At 37.8% G+C, this 24,293-nt stretch overlaps 1 protein-coding gene across 1 annotated transcript in view; it reads left to right on the top strand.

Moving 5' to 3' along the window:
* tsnare1 (T-SNARE Domain Containing 1) overlaps positions 1-24,293 on the top strand; it is a 935,796-nt gene that overhangs the window by 172,957 nt on the left and 738,546 nt on the right. The window lies entirely within an intron of this gene.

The following is a 24,293-nucleotide window of genomic DNA, read 5'->3' on the forward strand; positions in this document are numbered from 1 at the left end:
CAAATGGAATTATCCAATCGGATGAATCATACATTTTTAGAATACGGAAGAGATTATTGTAGACTTACATATAGGAATATGAGTAGGAATGAAAAGAAAACACATGTATCACATTTATAGTACCATAAAAAATTATTACAATAAGGGGCACAAATGTGCCAGAAGGCAGAGGAAAAAAGAAATGACCAGGAAATGGGACAACCAAAGGGGATTAGACAGAGACTTCATTAGAAACAAGCAAAAGGTCAAAAACACTAGAGAGAAAACAAAAATATCAACTGTCAATGGAGAAAATGTTCTAATACTAAAATGTGCAACTTTTAGCTTCTGCTAACACTAATAAAGAAACAAGTAAAAGAAGAGAATCAGAAAACTGGAACACTAAAGTGACTTCCGTCACCTTCTAAGATAATGGTGCCATTGTGACAGTGTATGCCTCACCTATGTTACATTATGCACCCCATGGCAACAGGCATCATTATCATCACCACAAACAAAATGGCACTTACAAAAGCACAGCATGCTAACACCACCATAATAACAGGACAAATGATTGACCTGCAGAAATAAATAATTAATATATACAAAAAGGTAAAAACAAAATCTATAGATCAAGTAATTCTAAATCTTGACAAATATGATTATTCGTCTAAGTAAAAACACAAAATGACAAACATAATCACTAAGTTTCTTATTGCAGGTTAAAACATGAGGTTGATTAAAATGTTCATATGTTTTGTTGTTTGTTTCCTTCTTTTACGTTGCTGGCATTGAAGGCCAAACGTGCTTGCCTCAAAATGGAAACACACGTTGAAAAACACAAATACAGCAACAAACAATAATATATTTGAAATAAATAAATAAATAATTTTCATAGACAAGACAAAACCTAGAGAAGTTGATTTCTGCCACTCAAAAAAAAACTCATGTTATTTTGCAAATGTGCTATTTTGCTAAAGAGTTGTGTTATTTCACAATAATTATTGTACTGTTTGCTAAAATTAGTGCATTGTTTTACAATAATTATTGCATTACTATACAAGGATATTGCCTGCTGTTGCTGATTGCTCATCATGCAAGCATGTGCTTCAGTTGTCTAGTGACAGCTGTTGATGAAGAGATAAAGCACATATGTGGCTTGCAATCTAATAATAGGATCTAAGCAAAAGTTATAAAGTTACAACTTTTTGGTTAAATAAATTGCTTTAATGACATCAGCTGTGCCCCTCAGTGTCCATTGTGTGCAGTCAGAGCTATTAGACTTTGAGGTGTGGGGAGTGGAGCTGGGGGTCACCCTTGGCTTTCGGAGCAAGCTCCACTTAAGTTATATAAGTGACACTCCTCGGTGTCTTTCATAAATGGCACCCAATGGATGATGTAGGCTAATGGATTGACCATCTCTGTCTTGCTGCCATCTGTTCTTTTGTTAGTCACGTTTTTTTCTTTTTTAAATCTGGAAAAAATTATGATAAAATGTTTGAGAAAATAAAGGCCACGTTGGTAAATAATAATCATTGGAGGCATAAATTTGCGAGCACAAAATTCAAAGATGCAGTCAAATGTAAATAAAATTTTTTTTTGAAAAGATTATGCTATACATGTTCATATGGTAAAATATCAAAGAATTTATGAAACACGTTGGGAACCTTTTGAGTAGTAAAAACACTGTAGCAGTTAACAGTAGAAGTTAACATTTTTGCTGAAGGGCAAGCCAAAAATGAATCCTCAATCTGATCAACATGCTCATTGATGTCAACCCATACAGTACCTTGAGAAACCCAGAAATAAGCGACAGAGTCTATCTGCAGCGAACCTCCACAGCTCTGCAAATACAACTGAAGTCAAATCTGATTGACAGTTATCCCGCCCCTAGAAACACCCACAATGCCTCCAGTCTGCTGTAACCTTTCTCGAGTTCCGCGGCTCTAATAGTGTAACAATTTTCAAGTAAACCAAGCAACATAATTGGTTGTTCAGTAGAGTTCCTGAAAGGAACAGTAGGTAAATATGCAAGTTTTGCTGCTTTATTATGAAATATTATGCCATTGAATGAATTTCAAAGATAAAATGGATTTTGCTGTAATGTGTTTTTATTTAATATTAGTTCTCTTGGAAATTGTGCAGGACAAAAAAAGAGAATTTTGTTAAAATTGATGTGTATTTAGTTTAAATAAAGTTTAATTTTAATATGTTTAGGACAGATGGTTTAACACTGAAAGAATGGTAGTACAGAGCTGTCATTCCTTTCTCACAGTGCCAGGGTGTGGATGCAGTTTGCTTGTTCTCCCCATGTATTTGTGGATTGACTGATGTCAGTGAATGTGCTTAACTGCATATGATTACCTGTTTCAGAACTTAATACTGAAAAAGTGTCAGTAATGCAATTAAGATAATATAATTAACCCTTTACATGCTGTGAAGTAAATAACATCTATCCCCTTCTTCCTATCTCAACCCAAGCCCCCAAACTTTCAATATATGAACACTAGCCATATCTCACTCTTTCAAAATATCAATTTGAAAACAACTTGTTTAAAACTAATGTGCTTTATTTATATGTTTCTACTACTGGAGTACATCCAGCACATTCTTTTCTGATTTGATGTTTGATTTTACCCTGTAAAGGACCGGCGTAATGTCCACCATGCTTGCTTCTAGTCTTATACCCAGTGCTGTTGCAATAAGCACTGGCTCTCTGTAATCATAAACTGGGTGGATTAAATTTACCCCTCAGCATATATAGGATTAAATGTATACCTACAACTTTGGTTCCATTCTGTTCACTTGATTGCATTCTGTGCATAATGTTATTGGTGACCCCAGCAGGAAATGTCTTTGGTAAATAAATGTAGGGCAGCAGTAGCTCAGTCGGTAGAGCGGGTTGTCCAGCAATCGGAGGGTCGCAGGTTCGATCCTGGCTTCCGGCATGAGAATGCAGCTGTTGTGTCCTTGGGCAAGACACTTAACCTACCTTGCCTGCTGGTGGTGGTCGGAAGGATTGGTGGCGCCAGTGTTCGGCAGCCTCACTTCTACATAGTAGCTTATCATCACCAATGGGTGAATGACTGTTGTGTTGTAAAGCGCCTAGGGGGGTTCTTGAACTCTAGTTAGGCGCTATATCAAATACAGGCCATTTACCATTTAAATAATGCAATGCTTTTGTGAGAAAAAAAACACAATATTTTTTGCCGAATAATGCAATACCTTTGTGAAATGCGTTCATAATTTTTTCAAGTCGAAGAAAAAGCTTTGATAAAAATAAACTACACAAGAGTCTAAAGTTTCCTGACAATGATTAGGTGAGTTTCTAGATGAACTAATAGAATGCTGGATACACTGATTGATACATAGGATAGGAAAGCTGATTGTGTGATCAGTGGAGAGATGGATGTATCAATGGATGGATGGAATGGCTAATTCCTTCTGCACCATTCCAATTCTTCAGCTGCTCCTCAGACAGTCCAAACCCTGCCCAACCCCCGGCTGTTTTTCTGCTTCAAATTCTTTTTATTATTTTTTGTCCATTTTCAGCTAGGCTTATTTTCACAGTAGGGGTAGCATTAAGGCAGACTTTCTTTTGAATACAACATAATAATGGCTTGAAAATGTCGAAATATTTTAAGGAGCCTTCCATGGAAGGCACAGCAGGGTGCTATTCTATGGGCTACTCTGTGTGTTTAATAAAAAAGATGTGAGTGAATTCAACCTGTCCCAGACCAGAGGTACCTTTTGGTCATATTGTTCAGCAGGTCAATCAAGCCTGGCATCCTTAAATAGGTGCGGTGGGCAGTACAAAAGTTTCACAGTTTAAGATATCTAGTAATATCTAGTGCCCTTTTTTTCAGCGAGCACAACTTGTATACTGCAGTCTGGGCCTTGTTGAATTGGGAAGTTTACTCAGGAGACACTGCAACTTGAATGAAAGCAGAAGTGTGGTTATTGGAAACACAAAACACTGTACGCAGGCTTATAATCCTGCATATCAGAAGCAAACATTATTGTCCTTTAATTTATTCCTTCATTTACACGCCTGCCCTTTCCACTATTAGATCATAGGAAGCCTGAGCCTATCTTAGCAGGGTTGAATGCAAGGTAGGAATGGACCCTGAAGGGTCACCAGTTTGTTATACAACCACTTGTAAAATAGCTTCACATAATGTGTATTTCATGCACTCTTTATTGTAGAAGGTCTATTTTTCTTTAACATGATCTTATTTTCATCCCTTCTAAATCTTTAGAAGAAGGTCTAAAAACAGGAGATTGGAACAACAATAAGCTAAAAAAGAAGAGAAGTAGAGTAAAAGCTTTCAAAGTATAGTAAGCCATTAATGGGGCAATTTCAGTGGTAACAATGTGAAAGCTTGTATTATTTAAAGCAACTAATATAGTACTTATGCAAGAAACTATGTAGCATTTTGGAAGAGGTATGCATTCACTAAAGAAGAATCAAAAAGAGCTGCCTGGGTTAGCTACCTCTTACGACACAGACTGCTGTGATCCATTTTGTACTTTTTAAAATTTTGACTGTATTGAAATCTCCTCAAATACATCTGTAAAATGCCTGCATTATATTTATCTTTCTTAATAACTACGTATTTCATAGAAAAACTTAGGACTTTGATTATACTGCAAATGCAACTCAGGTAGCATCACTAGTTCTGACCAACAGGATCATTACTAGACAAGAACAGAAACATAAAGGGCACTGTGGAGTCTCATTATACCATGTTTGGGCTCTTCAGAATTTATGGAATTTATCACTAGGTTTCTATTGAAGTTGGCAGAGTGGTGGCTCTGAGGCTAGGGATCTGTGTCAGCAATCGTAAGGTTTCTGTTTCGAAACCCATAAAACGCCAGTCCAGGGTATAATGTTAATCTGCATCCAGCCCTGCAAGCAAGTCCTCCAACTTGCAGGGAAAACTTGGGGGATGTTGGCAGGATTGGCACTCCAGCCACTGTAAAAAAACCTGTCACACATCTGTACTTGGATCTCAATGCGGGTAGTTTGCCATGTGGTGGGTGCAGCAATACGCTGTAGCAGTGTATGTTCCCAACTTCTCTCTCTCTATCTCTATAGAGGTACAAATGAGCAGGAGCACCTACGACTGCAAGATGGAGAGCTAGGTATACAGTCTTAGGGGTTCTATAGAACAGCTAGGACCCTGGAAGTAATTCACATGGGCATCCAGAAGTGCCTCATGCCTGGGGATTAAATGCCCCTTCAGGCTATATGGCCAATGCGATTGAAGTTGGGTGGTAAGCAGAAGGGAAGACCTCAAGTAGCCAAAGGAAGTCAAGACAAGGGCATGAGAAAGGTGAAATGTAAACAGGGATTAGCAGATTCATAATGCAAGTAAGTGGATCAGCTATGATCACGTGGTGGTCACCGTCCACTGCTGCCTGTCAGTGAAGATCCATCTGTTCTGTGAATATCTGTCTAATTTAAAAGAAAAAAAAACTTTACTCAGTGATATTTTATATTGTCAATTTGTTGATTAAGTTTAATTGTAGTATTGATTTTAATCTATGATTGTAAATAATTTGTTTTTACATCCTTATTACTTGTGGCAATCAACTTTTGCCCTAGACTAACATTACTTGATTATATTTACCTCTTTTGTAAGTCGCTTTGGATAAAAGCGTCTACCAAGCAAATAAATGTGAATATAAATGTGTCAGGCTTACTATCCGTAACATTAACCATAAAGGTTATTTAATCTCCTTTTCTTAGGAATTTTAATTTTTCATGTTTTTTCCTCTTTCTAACTAACCACACCTTTTATTGTCAAACTAAAAAGATTACAAAATCCAAGCTTTCGAGACAACTTAGACCCCTTCTTCAGACATAATGTAATCAGGCATGAAGAAGGGGCCTGAGTTGCCTCGAAGGCTTGCATATTGTAATCTTTTAGTTAGCCAATAAAAGGTGTCATTTTGCTTGACCTCTTACTATATTCATAATGGCTAACACAGTACAACACCATAGTATAACTAACCACAATAATTTAATGAGGATATCTACTGCCTTATCCTAAAAATAAATACATTACTTTGTGTTTGATGTTTAAACTATCTCAATATGAATTCTATTCAAAATGAACACAATAAGCAGAAATTCAACATAATTTGGGAAACCTCTATACTAGAGGCATTGACTTTTAGTTCAAATGGAAAGGAGACGTCTAGATGATTCAGGACAGGAGCTAATTGTACATAATAATTTCAATTTATCAAAGGCTTTACGTGAGACCTAATAAACTTTCTGGATGTCTTCTTCATCAGATTTATTATTAGGGGAAATGACTGGATTAATATTTGATTAAATTAGCAAACTCTATGAAACAATGAACTCATTTAATAGTTCTGTATGGTTTGCACCTTGCTTTTCTCCGTACTCAGACCTTTATAAGAAATATCATAAGGAATATAACTGAAGTTTGATGAAATTCATATTTTTATGTAGGACAAACAGTAATAAAACATTTCATAAGTGATAAATGTGTCTCCACATTTATCCACATTGGGGATAAGGGTAGAGTATAAGTATGTTTAAGGTAGGCTGGTACAGTCAACCCCTAAAACCATGTGTGAATAGTTTATACATGAATCTGCCAATCCAAATTAGACAATGAGAACAAAATATGAAATTTAATTGAGAATAGATTAAATCAAGTATGGAGGATAGTTAGTTTTTGCTGTAACTTTATTGTGTCCTGATATTTAATACATGGATGTTGATTACTATGCTTGTTCTCCCAAAAAGTAAAACTCCCTATAAGACTAATTAAAAAAGCCATTATCAAGGTTGTTGAAGTAACAGATCCAGTGCACAATTTTAAGTCCCATGTTCAAGGACATTTCCAAAGATTTCTGTTCCATAAATAAATCAATCAAATACCAAAGAGGGGAGATGAACTTAATATTTGATATAAAAGCAAAACATAAGAAATAACAAAACTATTGTTGAACAGTGGAGTACTTGTATTCAAGAAATAGAAATCAACAATTGATGGACAATCTTATAGTTCAATATACTTAATTTCCAAACATTTCCATGCAATTGTATTCCAAGAAAAAATACAGGTGTAGGAGGAACAGGAGTAGTCAATTGCGTTGTTTTTTTATGTCCAGAAGTGTTCAGTCCCCAGCAAGTAACCACAAAGGAGAGCAGTCTATGCATTTCAGGACCAACTGTCCCTTCCTCAGGGCCCAACAGTGCGGTCCTACAAATCATATAAACAACCACGAACAAACTGAAAATCTGCAAACTGTACATACTCATAGATACAGTATAGTCAATACCAGACAATGAGGCAAAATGAAGAATATACAATTTTTAACTTTTAATAAGAAATAATGAAGGTGGATTTCACTCCATGGCTCCATTTCTTTTTGTATCCAATTAATAGATTATGTTTTCTCAACCAATAGCATCCAAGAATGATATTTGGGCTTGATTATTCTGAGAAATGAAATTGTTTTCTTTTTAAGAGATAAAATACATGTCATTAGTTTTAAGAGGGTTGTGATATGCTCTGTGAAACCAATACCTATAAGACCTCCATCAATAGTTTCGATTTGAAATTTGTTTTTGGTGGGCATTTAACTTAACTGAAATTTCTGGAGAAACTGAACGAGCCAGAATTAGATTGGTATTTGTGGTTAAAACTTAAAAAAAACCCTCTGGAGCTTTGGGTCTGAAAATAGCAACTCTCACTGAGAACCCCTGCATAAGATGAGAGCATTTGTTTTCTGTAGTAGTCTGAGAATCTTTACTTTCAGACAAAGATGTAGCTGCACCATCTATTTGCACATTTGTCCATTTTACCTCATAAAATTTGGATTCTGCTATTTAAGGCTAGGCTAATACAGTTATTTAGAATACCCCCTACTTTATGGCTGGCCAAATTGTCTTTCAACTCCTCTGTTGATAAATGCAAAAATCAATGCATTGTTGCTCAAATTGAATCTACTGCTAAGGTCTTAAAAGTTCCAGTTTAATGCTCAATTGATCAGTTGCTCTATTCTTTATTTAGTGATCTATTAGTGGTTATGAATTTTAGGAACATGGAATGCCCAATGAAATCGCCGTAAAAAAGAGAAACTAAGTCATTGTGAAAGGATGGTTACTGGCATACGGAGTTGATGGCCACTTCAGAGGTTTACCAATAAGGAGGGAAATAATAAAGGCATAATTAAAAAATATATTATTTTTCAGTAGCAAAACTACTTGGTTGGAGATAACATATTAGACTGCACTGATTGAAATCCCCTTAATTGCTATCAGAGTCTCCTGAGTAAAGTTTTAGGGGGAAATGTGCAGTTACTGACTGGGATGCCGATTTTGCACCTCCTGTAAATACCACTGTAATGTTTCAGTCTATACAACCACCTGCTGCAGAAGAGTAACGTACCCAGAAACCTGAGTTTGTATACTTCTTAAGGTTGCTTTGAAATTATGATTTTTAAAATAGCATCATTAGTTCACCCCATTCACCAAATCTATTGGTGAAATTGAATCGATAAAAGCACCATTTCATCAAAGGTAGCAACTTTCGAATAACAGTTTGTTGTCCCATTAGACTATGTTTATCTTGGAACAGTATTTCTCGGCCTTTGTGGCTTTGGGACCCAGTTTAACCTTTAAAATTCTATGATGACCCCAGCCAGCACTCGAAGAGAGGGGGGATTTTCCCCTTCATGAATTATGTGCGATTAGAAGATCCCCTTGGTAAAATGAGCACAGATAGAAATGGGCACAAAAATATGATGCAGCATTATAGGTCACTTTGGTGGACTGGTGTGTGCAACGTGTGACAAGAAATCTGGGAGAAACTGATTACATTACATTTTTTTATCATTGCATAGCCTTGCATTTTTGAAAAAGCCACACTGTTGTTTTTTTTTGTTGGTAGACATTTATTAAAATCCACTGTATATATAGAAAATACAAATGTTCAGCATTGCTGCTAATGGAAAATTGAGATTTTTAACAGATTTCATCTTTGAATGAATCAGCTTTAAATCACCTTTTGTAACATTACCGAATACTGCTTTAATATGAAATTCTACTGCAGTCTCTTTCACACCAACAGCACTAAGGACTGTATGTGATATGTTCGACAGTAAGCCGCTCAAGTGAACTAATAATAGTAGCCCCTGGTACAAAAATATAAATATTGTATACTTAAAAGTACTTAGGCACATAGTTTTTGATAAATCCAATTAACCAATTGCACTATAACTGAGGGTCATTAACTTAGGTATATCATTTTAGTATTTTTAATACTTTATTTTTGTTAAATACATCTTTGTTTATTGTGTTAGTTTTTTCATACAAACCAGAGTTTTCATGTTTTTTCTTCTGTATTGGGCATTTTTGATACATTTTGGGACTCTAGTTGTTTTTTGAACAGATAAAGCCAGTCCCCCATTTTGGGGCCTGCTAGGCTGAAGCCTGGAATTAGTAGTTGGGAACAGGCTGTATCTGGGTTGAGCCTGTTGTGGGCAGACCTGAGAAGCCTGCTGTTATGGTGGAGAACTTAACACGTTTAGTCATATATGAAACTCTTATAACAATAGCTTGGTAGTGTCAAACACAGCAAGCTGGAGAACATTAATAAATAAGGGTGTAGATAATAAACAAAGTTCTAGACCTGCTTATAATAATACCATGTGATTTTATACAAAACAATGCAACATTGAATAAATGAGTTTGATTTTCAAGCCACATCCCTATTGATTGAATACGCCATATCCAGACAGTGCCTAGGGATAGAAGCACTACTAGAATAAGCAATCAATTTAGTTTCCAATTTCTGCCACATATTAGGTAAACAAAGAATGAATAAATCAGGACCCAAAACACTGTCCTTTGGCCACCAGAGACAAGAGAAGAACAAAGACTAAATTTAGTGTCAATAACAACACACTGTTGTCCACTTGTTAAGAAATTTTTATAGGACAGAGTATAATGCAACTCCATCACCAAACAGCTAAAGTTTCTATGGTAAAGCCTTATGGTTCACACAATCAAAACAGCTGATGTTTAAATGCTTGGTCAACATCAAAAAAATAACTGAAATGTGCACCTTTTCTAAAGCTGAAATGAATAGGCAGCAAGTCATCATTAAAATGAATAAAGTGTTTAAAGCATCTTACATGTAATTCTTCAAAGAACTTAGATAAAACCACGGTAATAGAAATAGGTATGTATTCTGATGGAATGAGTGATAAAGAATTGAAGTGATATTGACCATGATCGTGGAAAACTTCCAGAGCTAAGTACATTTTTAAATACATTAGGTGCCATAGACAGTACACAATGCATCTAAAACAAAATAAAAACAAAACACAATGGAGTATACAAAGTATAAAACAGTTAAACCTCGACCCTCATCCACTTTTCCACCAGGTCGATAGCAGTGACACTTTGCTCATCTCCCATCTGTCTGTCTCTCACTCTGTTCAAATACTGGTCTCTCTTCAAATGCTAGTCTCTCAACATGTACTACACAATTAAACCCGCGTAGACACAGTCAAAACACAGTCCAGTACCACATGCAGATGATGGTGATTAATGAAATGTCTCCAGTGAACAGCATCCTGAAAGAAATGAAAATTGTATCTAACGATTGTCTGTTGATGATTCATAATGTAAGGAGCATGCTCCATGGATAACGGTTTCCAAACTACACGAAATCTCACACAAACAAGCTAGACACATGACACAGAACACAAATCCAGGGAAAACTGTAATCCTCAAGGTATTAGTAATTGTAATCCAAGTGAACAAGTTTGAGTAGCAGTGAAGATGGTGTAATAAAGATCACAAAAGATGATCATGAAGGCTCAGCTTCTTACAGTTTTGTGACTAAAACTAATGCCTCATATAATTTCTCCCAGCATCCCCAGTGTGAACAGCACAAAAAGCCTGGTGACTGGAAATTGAAATCATATCCTCTATTCAACACTTTGTGCTATAGCACTTCCCATTAGAAACTGGACTGCCTGTGTAAACGCACCCAATTTTCATCTTCAGTGTTATTCAATGCATGCCTCAGTATTTCCGTCTACATGTTTATTACAATAAAAAAAAATTGCTAAAATTCTGTGTTTTTACTGCCTTATTTTGTTTAATTGCTCCATATTGTTACTTCTGCATGGGTCTGTGGCAGGCAGGTCATCCAGTACATCTTAATTGATAGATTTATGCAATGTGAATTGGTGGGCAAGGAAGACGTGTTGAAGAAGCTTCTTCTGTGGAGCTCAATGTGATGCTGGATTCACCTGGCATGATCTGCTCTGTTGACAACACTGGTAGCAGCTGAATAAACACACAGCTTATATTTTTGGTATAGTCTGGCAATGGCTTGTTGTGCCAATTGCTTGCTTTGCTTACTACTTTCTACTATTTTCTTTTTCTGATCATGATGAAAATTTTTGCTGTCGACTAGCTAACTTGCGTACATATTTGTCAAGTACTATTGTGCCTCTTCGTATTGCTGTTTGTGAAATAATATGACTCAAGACACCATCCTCTCAGGTTTTTTAGCATAAAAATAAACAAAATATCTCTTTCAGTTTTCAAAAAATAAATGTATATTTTTGGAAGTCAGATGAGGGCGCCCTTTGGGGGCCCAATGCCGGTGCGTTTCCAGTTAGTTTTAGTCATGTTTAATAAACCAGCATTTGATTTTTTAGTAATGTATGCAGAAATATAAGGTGCAGAATTGTTAGGAATATTGGAAACAGTGGATCACATTTTTTTTAATTAATCATAAAGGACACATTAGAATATTAGAAAAAATTAGACGAGAACAGGCCATTCAGCCCAATGAAGCCCACTATCCACTTAATTCCTCCAAAATAACATCATGTTGGATTTTGAAGGTCCAAAAGACCTACCGTCCACCACACTACTTGGTAACTTATTTCTTCTGCACATGGAGCCGGGGTTGTGAGGCTAGGACTGGTGTAATATGCCCATATTTTATCATTCCAATTAAAACATTGCTTACATTTAGAACTAGTGTTAAGTCTAATAAATTAGTAAAAATTATAATACCTGAAAGATTTAAATAAGAAAACTATTTTTTGTATTTCTCAAAAATCAGCACAAAGTTCTCACAGTGTCAACTTGTACTTGTACTTTAATCTTCTTTACTCTGAACAGAGTCAGTGGTGGTATATAAAAGAAAGACTGATTCACTAATAGTAAAATAACACAGTTGCATTGCACTTCATAAATCATGCAAAAGCTCAAAACCTGTAAATGCCAAAAATCATACAGGAGTTGCTGCAAAATGAATTGTGAATGAGAACCAAAAGACAGGGTGGATGCGTTTGCAGGGACTCGATCTCCACTCGGCCATTATACCTGTTAAGGATGAAATGAAAGGGGAGGCCATTTAATAGATTATATTTCGGGGATATTTTTGAAAGCCAACAAAAGTTACTACCAGACTGGCAGTCATCTCTCTCGGCTGCGATGAGACGTCTTCATTTTTCTATGGATCCCGTTTGCTGCTTCTAACTCTGACAGGCAGGCACATTAATATTAGAATACTCTGTGATTTGAGCTCCTTAGACTGTCAGACAGTGATTCTAATGCACTGCGACGGGATGTTGTCACAAAGACACCGGACATAAATCAAAGTGACAGGACATGGGGATTTCCATACACTCCAGTACGCCAGCAATCCCAGCCTCCTCCTCCTACTCCTGCTCATTTCCCTTTTTATATCATTTGATCTCAGTCAATTTAGATGGAGCAGCTTGTCCTTAAGCTTGACCCTAACTGTCCTTCTTTTGGATTTAGATCACCGGTGTGTTGCAGTTAACTTTTGGATTCACTCTTGCCTTGGGTATACGGTAACTGCATACATGTTGTGTTGTGTTGTGTTGTGACACAACACCACTGAGCGGCGCTCTGCCACATCAGCAGCTCTTATTTTATATAGCACCTTTGATGAACACTATCCAAAGTACACAAGTACACTACCGTTTATATACATATTTTTTAAAGTTAACAGATTAAGTGACTTGCTCAGGTTCACTTGGTGAGCGAGAAACAGAAATGGAACCGACAGCCTTGCATTTTGAAGTCTGCTTCCTTATCCAGAATGCCATACTGCTTTCTCCTATACATCTCTGATTTCTGAGATACAGATGTCAGAGTTTGGATTTTTTTGATCAAATGGGAACATATTGTAGTATTCCTTTGGATTCTGGAAGGAAAATTTTCAAAGCCTCAATGCAAAAATATGACTATATCAACACATTAATATTTGAATAGTGTTAGTGATTTAGGAACAAAAGCTTGACCCATGTCTCTCTATCTCCCGTAGAGATCAACCAGTAGACATTTAAAAGAAGACGAGATAAAGGCTGGAATCCCTTTGACCGGGTGGCTGATGTTTATTGCCTTTTAATTTCCACTATTATTCCTCACTTTGTTTTTTTCCCACCTTGTTTGTAGCTCTGGTAGACAGCACTACAGCTAAGTAATTCATTACTGGATAACAACAAAAATTGATTAAATAAGCCTTAGATTTTTTAATATATTGCCTTTCCTAATGAACTAGATGAAGTTTCATAGCCTATTATGCTGTACCAGTTTTTTTCACACATACTGTATGAGGTCTTATCACAGCAGGAATAGTAATTTGGGAAATGGGCATTTAGAAGGGCAGGTGCTGTCCTCTTCGTTTTACTGGGAATGTCAGGCTGTGCCTTTTGTGTTGTAGCTTTACATTATTTATACGCATTTATTCAGCCTTCTACTAGGCTGCAAACACATCCTTCTTTTTCTCTCTTCTGCACATTAAGACACTTTTATATTTTCTTTTTCTTTATCCCTATCAGCCGTCTGCTCACCTGGCAGCCAGTGACAGGCATACATGTCCAAACTCTTTGTTGGCATGTTGTTGATCGTTCTCAGTTCATCTGTAATATTTCAAGGTCACTTTGGTGTAACGTAAACGGTCTCTTTCAGTGTTTGAGCTGTCTGCCATACAGCACCTTGCTGAGATCACTGATCTTGTCTTATTTATTCCACCCTGGGCTCACTGGGGGAATTGGTTAGATTGCTTCTTTCTGTTGTTTTTACTGAAAAAAACTCAGTCCTCTCTTATTCTCGCCTACAAGGCAAGGCAGGACCAGATCTTGGAAAAACGAGCTTGTGCAACTGTTACTGGGCTCAGGCCTAGAAGAACTGGAGCCCAGTAAAAACCTTCCATAATGTATTGCAACATACATGGCAAACTGCAGAATAAGTAGTAGTCAGACAGTAGGTTACTGCACTGTTCAGCTCTTGCTGGACGGTTTATTCTGGCCATCAGATATTACAACAGAATTAATACATTACTTCTAAAAACAAAAGCATCCTTTGATGGTCAGTGACAAATAAGCCATCAGTAAGCAAATGCAGTTATCTAAGTTACTTTTTCTTTAACAAAAGTAACATTATATTCTTCCATCATCTTCTATCAAGTCCATGTCAGTAGCACATTTCTTTCGTGAATATAAAAGAATACAATAATGGATATAAAAATAACACTGACCACTTTCAAGTGCAACTATTTTGCATGTGCAGTTACCACCATCACCTAACAAATAAGAAACGAGCCTAACTTTCAAATAGCAGCTTTCTGCTGTTAGGGCATCATTTGAGTTAATAGTAGAGAATTGCAGCAGTCTGGTTTATTAACACAGCTTTTTTACTCTGGTTTATTTTTTTAGGAAAATTCACTGATACTAATTTAATTAAACATTTATACAGTCTGGCTGTAAAACTGTTACAAGCTGAGAACATATGTGTATTGATAGACTTTTTACCATTTCTGTGAAAAAACAAAAAATGTAGGGTTTACTGCACTTTGTTATAGCCGCTGATTCCTGCCACTGAAAGCAAAAAAATACAAAATTATTGCATTATTTTGCAATAATCGTTGCATTATTTCCCAAAGGTATTGCAATATTCCACAATAATTATTGTGCTATTTCTGAAAAGCACAGCATTATTTCTCAAAGACATTGCCTGCTGCTGCCATTGACATCTACTGATAGCTATTGAGGCAGAGATTAACCACATATATAGCTTGCAATCAAGTGACAAGAACTAAATAGATGTTATAGACCTACATTCAATTTTAATCAGGTTAAGGTTCAGGGCACCATGTCTGGACTGATTGGTATCAGTGAGTGAGCTTTACTGCGTATAATTACCTGATGTAACACCAAATACTGGAAATGTGTCAGTAATACTTTTTAATTAAGGAAAATATGATTAATTCTCAATGTGCCGTAAATAACACCCATCTCCTTTTTTCTATCCCTAACACAAGCCCCTGATGATTTGAGGTATGCACACCAGTTACTGCGCCACCAGATCTCGCCATTTCAAAATATATCTATATTTGCAAATGACTGCATTAGAAGTAAACTGTATTTTATTTATAGGATTGTGCTACTGGATTGCATGCAGCACACTCTATTCTGAATGGCTGTGAGTTTGGTGCCCTATAAAGAACTGGCACACTTTCCATCGTGTTTCCTTCTTGCCTTACACCCAATGTTGAAGGAAAAAGCCATGGCACTCTGTAACCCTAAATTGGGCGTATTAAATATACCCCTTAGCATATGCAGGGTTAAATGTATACTTATAACTTTTGTTCACAGTTCTTGTCACTTGACTGCATGCCACTCATGTGCGTAACCATTTTCTTCACTAACTGTCACTAGATGGCCAAATCACACATGTATATAATGTTATTAGTAACACCACAAGGTAGTGTCTTTGTGAAATAATATACTTTTGCAAAATCATTCAATAAATTTTGTGAAATAATACAATATGTTTGTGAATTAATACAATAACTATTACAAAATAACAAAATAATGCAATTCTTTTGCAAAATTAGCACATTACTTTTGTGAAATACTGTAATGTGGTAAAAGGATTTTCCTAGCAATAAGCTTCAGTACTTTGTGAGAGCAAAAAAAAAAAAAGAAACATTCTGCTATCTTATGATTTGCTGAATAGTAACAGATAACATACAGTAAGTTACATTCCCAAAGATGACATGAGCTATTCAGGCTCTTCCACACACATGATGCTGCTAACACTACATGCAATCCCTTCATCACCCACTTTATTTTTGAAACACACTGTGTCATCACAAACCACTAGAAATTACAATTTCAACTGAATTACTACTTGCTTAAACTGTGAAACTTTATTACTCACACTTTGCTGCTTTTTCCATATACGCTAACTTCCTATACTATAAGCAATATTTTTTTCACACACCTTTCAGAGTGTATTACAAAGAGGAATACATTTATGTACCTGCAAACATTCTCTATATATAAAACCCTAAGCCTAAAAGTGCAACGATTTTGTGCAATGATTTTATGTCACTTTTTTGTCACGATTTAAATCTGGCTTATTTTAAAACTTACATATATATGTTTGGTATCATTCTTTTCAGAATTTATCAGACTTTAACATGATGTTGTTAGATTTTCAGATTCTTATTCCATTTTTTAAATTATGAACTAAAAGATACCAAGAACTCATGTCCCGCGAGATGAGACTTAGAGATTTAACAACACCCAGGTCCAGAAATAAAAGACAAAGAGTAGGACAGCTGCTGTACAGGCTTTTAAATGTCTGAAGTGCAGCACGAGATGCAGATCATGCGGCACAGCAGCAGCAGCAGCCAGCAGCTGATCCAGCAAAGAGGAGGTAAAAAAAAACTGTATTTGTTTCCCATTGTATCACCGCATAAGAAGGGATTTCAGAGGAGTGACCGCATCTCCTTGGAGTGCATTCGGCAGACTTGCCAAAGGCGCCAGGGAGGCTTGCCCCCCCTAGTAAGACTATAAACTTTCTTTCCCCTACTCGTCCACGTAGGTCCCCTTACTAAGCTGGCCAACTCCTCCACTGCTTAACCAGCCTGCTAAGGTAGAAAGACAATGAGATTCTGTCTGCTTTACAGCAAACTAAAGTGGTGATCACTTTACATGCAAAGGAATTAGAATTTTCAAAAGGGTTGGGGGGTTCCTATTTCTTAAATAACATACCTCTCACACCAGCGTCCACTGTCTATTTCTTTATTATTAAATACATTATTGTAAAAGCTCAAATAGGTGTTTGGGTTTTCCTACATAAAATACTTTGCAAAGGAAAATGCTATTTCTATTTTAGGTTGTATCTTTTGGGTTGCATGATCAGCTGGGTTCAAATCCTGGTCAGGTCACTGTCTGTGTGGAGTGTACATATTGTCCCAATGTCGTTGTGAGTTTTCCTGCTATATCCCAAAAATGTGCATATTAGATATATTTTTCATTGTGAATTTTCTTGCATGAGTGACTCTACCCTGAGCTAGACTGGTATCCTGTCTAGTTAGTTCTGCTTTTCACCCACTGCAAAAATGAATTGGACTAAGCGGGTTTGGAAAAGTGTAAATGAATGTGTTGTACCTTTCACTGTTCTTAGTATGGCAAAGTATATTAAAAGCTAAATAACAAAAGTGCAAATTCAAAAGGAGTTCAATCATACATTTTAGTGTACATGCAATAAACTTTGCTAACAGTGAGCAGTTAGAATATTAGAACAATCTAGACAAGATGAGGATACTCATTCCAACAAACATTGCCTGTCCTATCCACTTAATTCCTCCAAAATAACAACAAGTCTGTTCTTGATTTCACCTTTTACAATTTCTTGTATTAGTTTCACATACCCCTTGGGGTCACAGCACAGGGTCACCCATAATACAGCATCCCTGGAGCAACTGCAGGTTAAAGGCCTTGCTCAAGGGCCCAACAGAGTAGGATCTCCTTTGGGAAAAACAGGGATTTGAACCGGCAACCTTCCGGATCACATAGCCTCAGAGTCACCGCTCAACCTCTAGTTTTTAAGGTCCCTAAAGTTCTATTACCTTCCAGACTGCTTGGCAACTTTTTTCCTTAAGTCTATGGTTCTTTGCGTAAAGGAAAAATTCCTAATATTGGTGCAAAATTTACCTTTAACGGGTTTCCAACTGTTTCCCTGTGTTCTTCTTGAACTCATTTTAAAGTAACAGTCTCAATCCACTGTACTAATTCCCTTTATAATTTTAAACAGTTCAATCATGTCATCTCTTAACCTTACTTTGCTTAAACTGAAAAGGCTCAGCTACTTTAATCTTTCCTCATAACTCATCCCCTGCAGTAATAGAATCAGCCTAGTTGCTCTTCTCTGGACTTTTTCTAGTGCTTCAATGTTTCCTTTGTACCTTGGAGACCAAAATTGTACACAGTACTCCAGGTGAGGGCTAACCAGTGTGTTAAAAACTTGAGCAGATCCTCCTTTGACTTGTAAATTGCATACGGCAGAATTGGGCCAATAATTTTAGACTGAGTCTGCTGTCAGGTTTGATAGGTTTGCTTTTATGGTTATATATTTATACATTAATACAGAGTTATAACCACGTTCACGGATATTGCTATTTAGAGCATTGTTTGACACGATTCATTAATCATTGAGAAGACTATATAATTGTGAGTGATCATAAATAACATTTCATCTTTATTAGCATCAAGCACATAATATTTCTTTGTTAGCAAATAATATGCAGTAATATAAAATTCTGAACTCTGCCTAATCCAGTTTATAATTCAGAGGGAGTCTGGGCATATTCTAACATTATTTAATGTAAGAATAGACACATTGGACACGAAGTTCACCCACTCATCCATTCCTACACATAGGACCATTTTATAAAAATCATCAGTTAGCCTAAACTGCCTATCCTTGTGAAATGAAAACCAGGGTACCTAGAGGAAAATGTGCAGGTTCTACAGCGACAACTACTGATTTTGAATTTGAATCGAGGATGCTTGATACATGAAGCATCAGAGCTATCAACTGTGCTGCCCAGCAGCCCCCAATTAATTTTTTGATGAAGATTTTCAAAAATACTCTTCTTTTTATTCTTATTTGTGTTACCATGTAGGTTTTGTGTTCATGTGTTTTGCATGTAAAATTACAGATCATTATTTTTTGAACATTAATCAATTCTGCCATTGATGCTTTTGTAGTAAATAATATTTATTGCATTGTTAATGGATGAACATTTTCTTCATTAAGTAATTGATAGTAAACCTTTGAGCTTAACAAGGTCCCTTCTGGTTTACCCAAAATGGACACTGGCCTCTCTAAATTAATTAATTCGGGACTTCCTGTGTCTGTCTGTGTGGGTGTCCGAGGCTACCTTCCACAATGTTTATATATACTAGCAAAATACCCGCGCTTCACAGCGGTGAAGTACTGCCTTAAAACTTTTATTAAGAAGAAAATTAAACCTTTTTAAACTGAGGGAAAATATACCAATAATTATTTGTTAAGGACCTCTTTGTATACCACATTGTGAGTTCGGCCCTCTGGTTGTAATATGACCAAGCTGTGCGCTTAGCTTACTCTTGAGCATGCAACGTACAGTTGGCCATTTGAGCAGTAATCTTGGTTCAAATCTCACAGCTTGGATTGCTGCTGTCATAATCGGTTTGAGTTTCATGATTTGTTTCAATTACGACAGTTCAACTCATATGCAGATGCATAGGTGAAAGGCTTAAGCATTTCACTCTTCTAGTGCTCCTGTGTAGAATAATTATCTCCTGTACTGTCATCAGTCCACACCTTGAACCTGTGCCAGTCATTCAATAAATAAGACACAATGTTCCTCCGGATATCAAGAGTGAGCCTGATATGGCCGTGCAATATGTAACAAAGAAAATGGAAAAGGCAGGTGCCATCACCAGCTTGGAAACCACTCGGTAAGTGACAGTTTTTGAAATGATAAAGGAAATGGGTACCTGAACAATGTAAAGTAAGTCTAAAATACCTACACAATAACTATAATCGTAATAAACAAACAATAAAACAGCGGAGAAGCCGTGGATTAAATAAAAAGGCTGCAGTTATCAGCAGGAAGACATGAATCCCGTGGCGAAGCAAGAAATGGAATGTAGAGACCGGAGCGACGGATGGCCTTATATAGGCAGGCAGCCAACAACATGGGAGGCGTTGGGATGGGGGACCCAACGCCGCCTCACACTGTGACCGAGCTGCAGGCTATGGACGTATATATGTACATAAGTAGGATTCAGATAGCGATGGGAACCCACGTACCAAATTTCTTGAAGATGGGCCCATAAGTAACAAAGACCGTTGAAAAGTTCAATAGGGCGGCCGACAGTGGCATCATATCACCGGTATAAGTAACAAATTTCAGCCTTCTACCTACACTGGAAGTTGGAGAATTAGTGGCGTTGGAAAGTTCAATATGGCGGCTGACAGTGGCGTCATACCAGCGAAATAAGTACGTACATTGGTTTCGGTTAGCGCAAGGAAGCAACCTACCAAATTTCGTGATGCTGGGGCCATGGATAAGAAAGTTCAACATGGCGGACGTTGTTGACCGTTATGACCGTTACGCGTAGAATTTCGAAATGAAACCTGCTTAACTTTTGTAAGTAAGCTGTAAGGAATGAGCCTGCCAAATTTCAGCCTTGTACCTACACGGGAAGTTGGAGAATTAGTGATGAGTGTGTCAGTCAGTTAGTCAGTCAGTGAGGGCTTTGCCTTTTATTAGTATAAATATTTACTGTATGTGTATATATATATATATATAGTGAGACATGCCCAGACACCATCAGACGGAGACTTCATCTTTACAAAGCACACACGTTTATTTCTCGCTGAACAACAGTCCCGCACAGCACACAGTGCTCCCAGCACTAATCACCATTCCTCCGGGCTTCTCTCTCTCTGTCCTTGGACCGCTTTTCCTTTCTTCACGGGAGCCTTGTCCTGCTCCCACTCCCAACTCTAGCTCCCAGACTGTAGGAAGGTGTGTCCTTTTATTCTCACCCAGATATGCTCCAGGTGCTCCGTCTGACGACACTTCCTGGTGTGGCAGAAGTGTCAGGAGAGCACTCGAAAGCACTCCAAGCGTCTCTGGAAGGATCATCCTCCATGTTCCCGGGTGTGTCCCCAATGGGCTTGAGCCTCCTTGCTGCACTCCCGTGGTCCTCTCCTGATCTAGGGCGGTTGCCCCCTCGTGGCCTGGAGGGCGTACATGCCACCTCCTGGTCCTTCCAGGCGTCCCGGCTGGGTCTGGCCTCCAGCCGTTTGCGACTATATATATATCACAGATGACCGGGGACACTACCCTGGATAGTTCCCCAGTTGGACAATACTTTTCCTCGGCCACGAGAGGGCAGCTGCCCGGGACTATTTGGGGGTCACAGGGACAGAGCTTGGACACCCTGCATGAGAGGACGTGGCCACTGCCAGGGGGCGCCCGGTCAGTGAGAGAAGCCTGGATGGCAGCACTTCCGCCACACCAGGAAGTGCTGCCGGAAGTAATTCTGAGGCCACCCGGAGTGCTTCCAGGTGCTTTCCTGACACTTCCACCACACCAGGAAGTGACGTCAAGGGGAGCACCTGGGGCTCATCCGGGTCAGACAATGAGCCAGAGTTGGGAGGAAGGAGACGAAGCTTGTGAGGAGGAGTAAGGAGGTCAAGAAAGAGAGAAAGAAGGAAGAAGAAGAAAAGAAAGGAGAGGGTTGGTCATTGAAGGCATTGTGGTGCAGTGAAAAAGAAAATAAAGAAAATAAGTGTGTTTTGGACATCCTGGTGTCGGTCTGTCTGTGTCTGGGGGTACGCTTTCCACAATATATATATATATTTATGTATATATACCCCCCTGTCCATACTAAATTCTGTATCATTAGTTTGACCCTCGAAATAACACAAGGCACGAAGAGAAGACAGATTATTCTCAAACTACATTAACAATAGATGCCAATATCTTTTGCTGTACCTTTTTCTTTTTTACTTTGTGCCATTTAAATGAGTGGCTCACCAAATCTCGAACCCATGTATGACCAGTCTGCCCACAATGTCCAAAGATCTTCATGTTTGTGTGATTTTTTTACAGGATTATCTGGCTGACATTTTAACATCACTGATGCTGATAGCCAAACATAATATGAAATTCAATGTCTCTTCCTTACTCCCTCATGCAAGGTTTGTTGGAGGACATTTCCTGGATCGTATTTCTTCTTCATCACTATCACTGTGATCTTCAGCTGCTCCTTCAATGTGGCACCAATGATCTTTTCTCTGCATTGTCTATTGCCTGGATATTCACTTTGTCAGCCTCACACACTGCTCATGTGGGGTCAGAGGCAATTCACTTTCCCAAACTCTATGAGTCAATCCAAGTCTGGATGCTCCCGACGGCAGCGTATCCACTCCAATGGATTAAGAGGTTGTAAAGCATGCTCTTTAAATGCTTGGTTATATCTCTTGCTCCCTCATGTTCTCTCCTCTCACACATACTCAGACATACAGATGTCATTTTTTGTATCTGACATCTCATGTTGGCTCTACCCTCATTCTGACAGTCTGTGGGGTGCAGTCACTAACCCCTAACAAAATTTTCATGCCATATTTGCCACTGTGTATGGGATGGAAAAGAATCATTAAAACTCATTTTGATAAGTTGGCTGATGGGCATTGTCACATGACACTTCACATAAAGTATAAAAAGAAAATGTCAAAAGAATTGCAAAGAAGTTCTGAGCTTTTCTTATACATACAAATTTAACCAAACTCTCCAGGACCAGGTCGACCAGTCCCACCGCCCTCTGCTTGGACTGTACTGCCATGTGATGATCCAGAAACTGACAAAGATGTGTTTAAATTTGATTTAGCCCAGGGTAACACAAAAATGATCTGACATATACCTTTTTTCCTTGTTTTTCCTTTGTTTTTTCTTTAACTTTCAGCTGTAACAATGGAGGTCAGTCTAGCTATACTTTTCTATAGCACTTAAGTTGCTACACCAGACCCTAAACCTGCCACTTAAGTTTGACCACTGGACTGAGACTGCATTGGTTTCCTTATTGTGATGTTTGCCCTGTACAATCATTCAAGGACAATAAAAGTCTAATTTGTTGAAAGCCTGGATTCTGCCCTCTATTCCTTTATTTAGCACCTACGTTTAGCTCACACAGTGTACCAACCACCCTGTTTCTGCAATGCAACTCTTTTACTGTTTACAAATAAATACTAAATATTTTAATATAGTGCAGTTTATAGCTCCCTTCACAGTCTAAATTTAAATTTATGTTGTGATTTATCAATGTATGTATTCCCATGTGAGGAGGATTGGTACATCTTATTAAAAGCTAAGTATCAGCTAAATTATGCAGTAAATGAACATTTAATTAACCAAATACAAAAGGCTAACATTCATTTATAATAGGCCGCCTATACACCATAGCTGAAGATTCTGCAGAAAATGTAGCCTATGACTCTTAATAGAGAGCCACGCAAGACACTGTGAAGGCCGAGAAGAGCTAATTACTTGCACTTCGGCCCTTGGCCCACACACCATAGCTGGAAATTACAGTGGGGAGACACTCTTCTGCTCAGAGTGGCTGAGTAGCCACGTTATGAGAAAATACTTGTGAAAGACTTGTGTATATTAATACCTGAAATCGATGCATAAAATAATATGGAGCACTTTGTATTATTAAAAATGAACAAGTTTTTTATTTTTATATAATATTATCTCTCATCATTTCAACTGCTTTTCCTGGTTAGGGTTGCTGCAGAAGTAGGTCAAGCAGTTCAACCCCAGACATCCTTGTCGCCAACTTCAGATACTTCTTCTGGAATTCTCAGGCTTTTCCAAGCCAAATGAGAAATATAATTGACCCAGCATTTCCTGGGTGTGCTGCAGGGTCTATGGCAATGGGACATGACTGCAGAGTCTCTAGGGGGAGCCACCTGCAGTGGGCATCCTTACAACATGGCCAAACCACCTCATCTGGCTTCTTTTTATCTGGAGGAGCAGTGACTCTACTCTTACATAGAAGTCTTCATGATAATGACATTTCAGTCCTGCTCCTGCTATAGTTTTATCCTGCACATGCCTGGTCCCAACAAAATTCCATCCCATTTCTGCTCCCACCCACATTTTTCCAATGTCGGCCTAAGGTTCCATTATGTTAGCGATCACATTTGCACTTTTTCTTTTAAAAGACAGATGAATCAGGCTCATAGTCTAAAGAGAGTTTCTAAGCAGCAGAATCTTTTAGGTAAAAAAAACACACACACACACGCACAAATATGAGTACATTTGTCTATGACATTTTTAAATTCATCATTCTACCTGAGAATAGAGCCAGTGTCTTATTCAGCTCAAATTTGCTACTTCTAAAAGTGACCA

This window comes from Polypterus senegalus, chromosome 15 (assembly GCF_016835505.1).
Source record: "Polypterus senegalus isolate Bchr_013 chromosome 15, ASM1683550v1, whole genome shotgun sequence".
In the NCBI taxonomy this organism is placed as follows: domain Eukaryota; kingdom Metazoa; phylum Chordata; class Cladistia; order Polypteriformes; family Polypteridae; genus Polypterus; species Polypterus senegalus.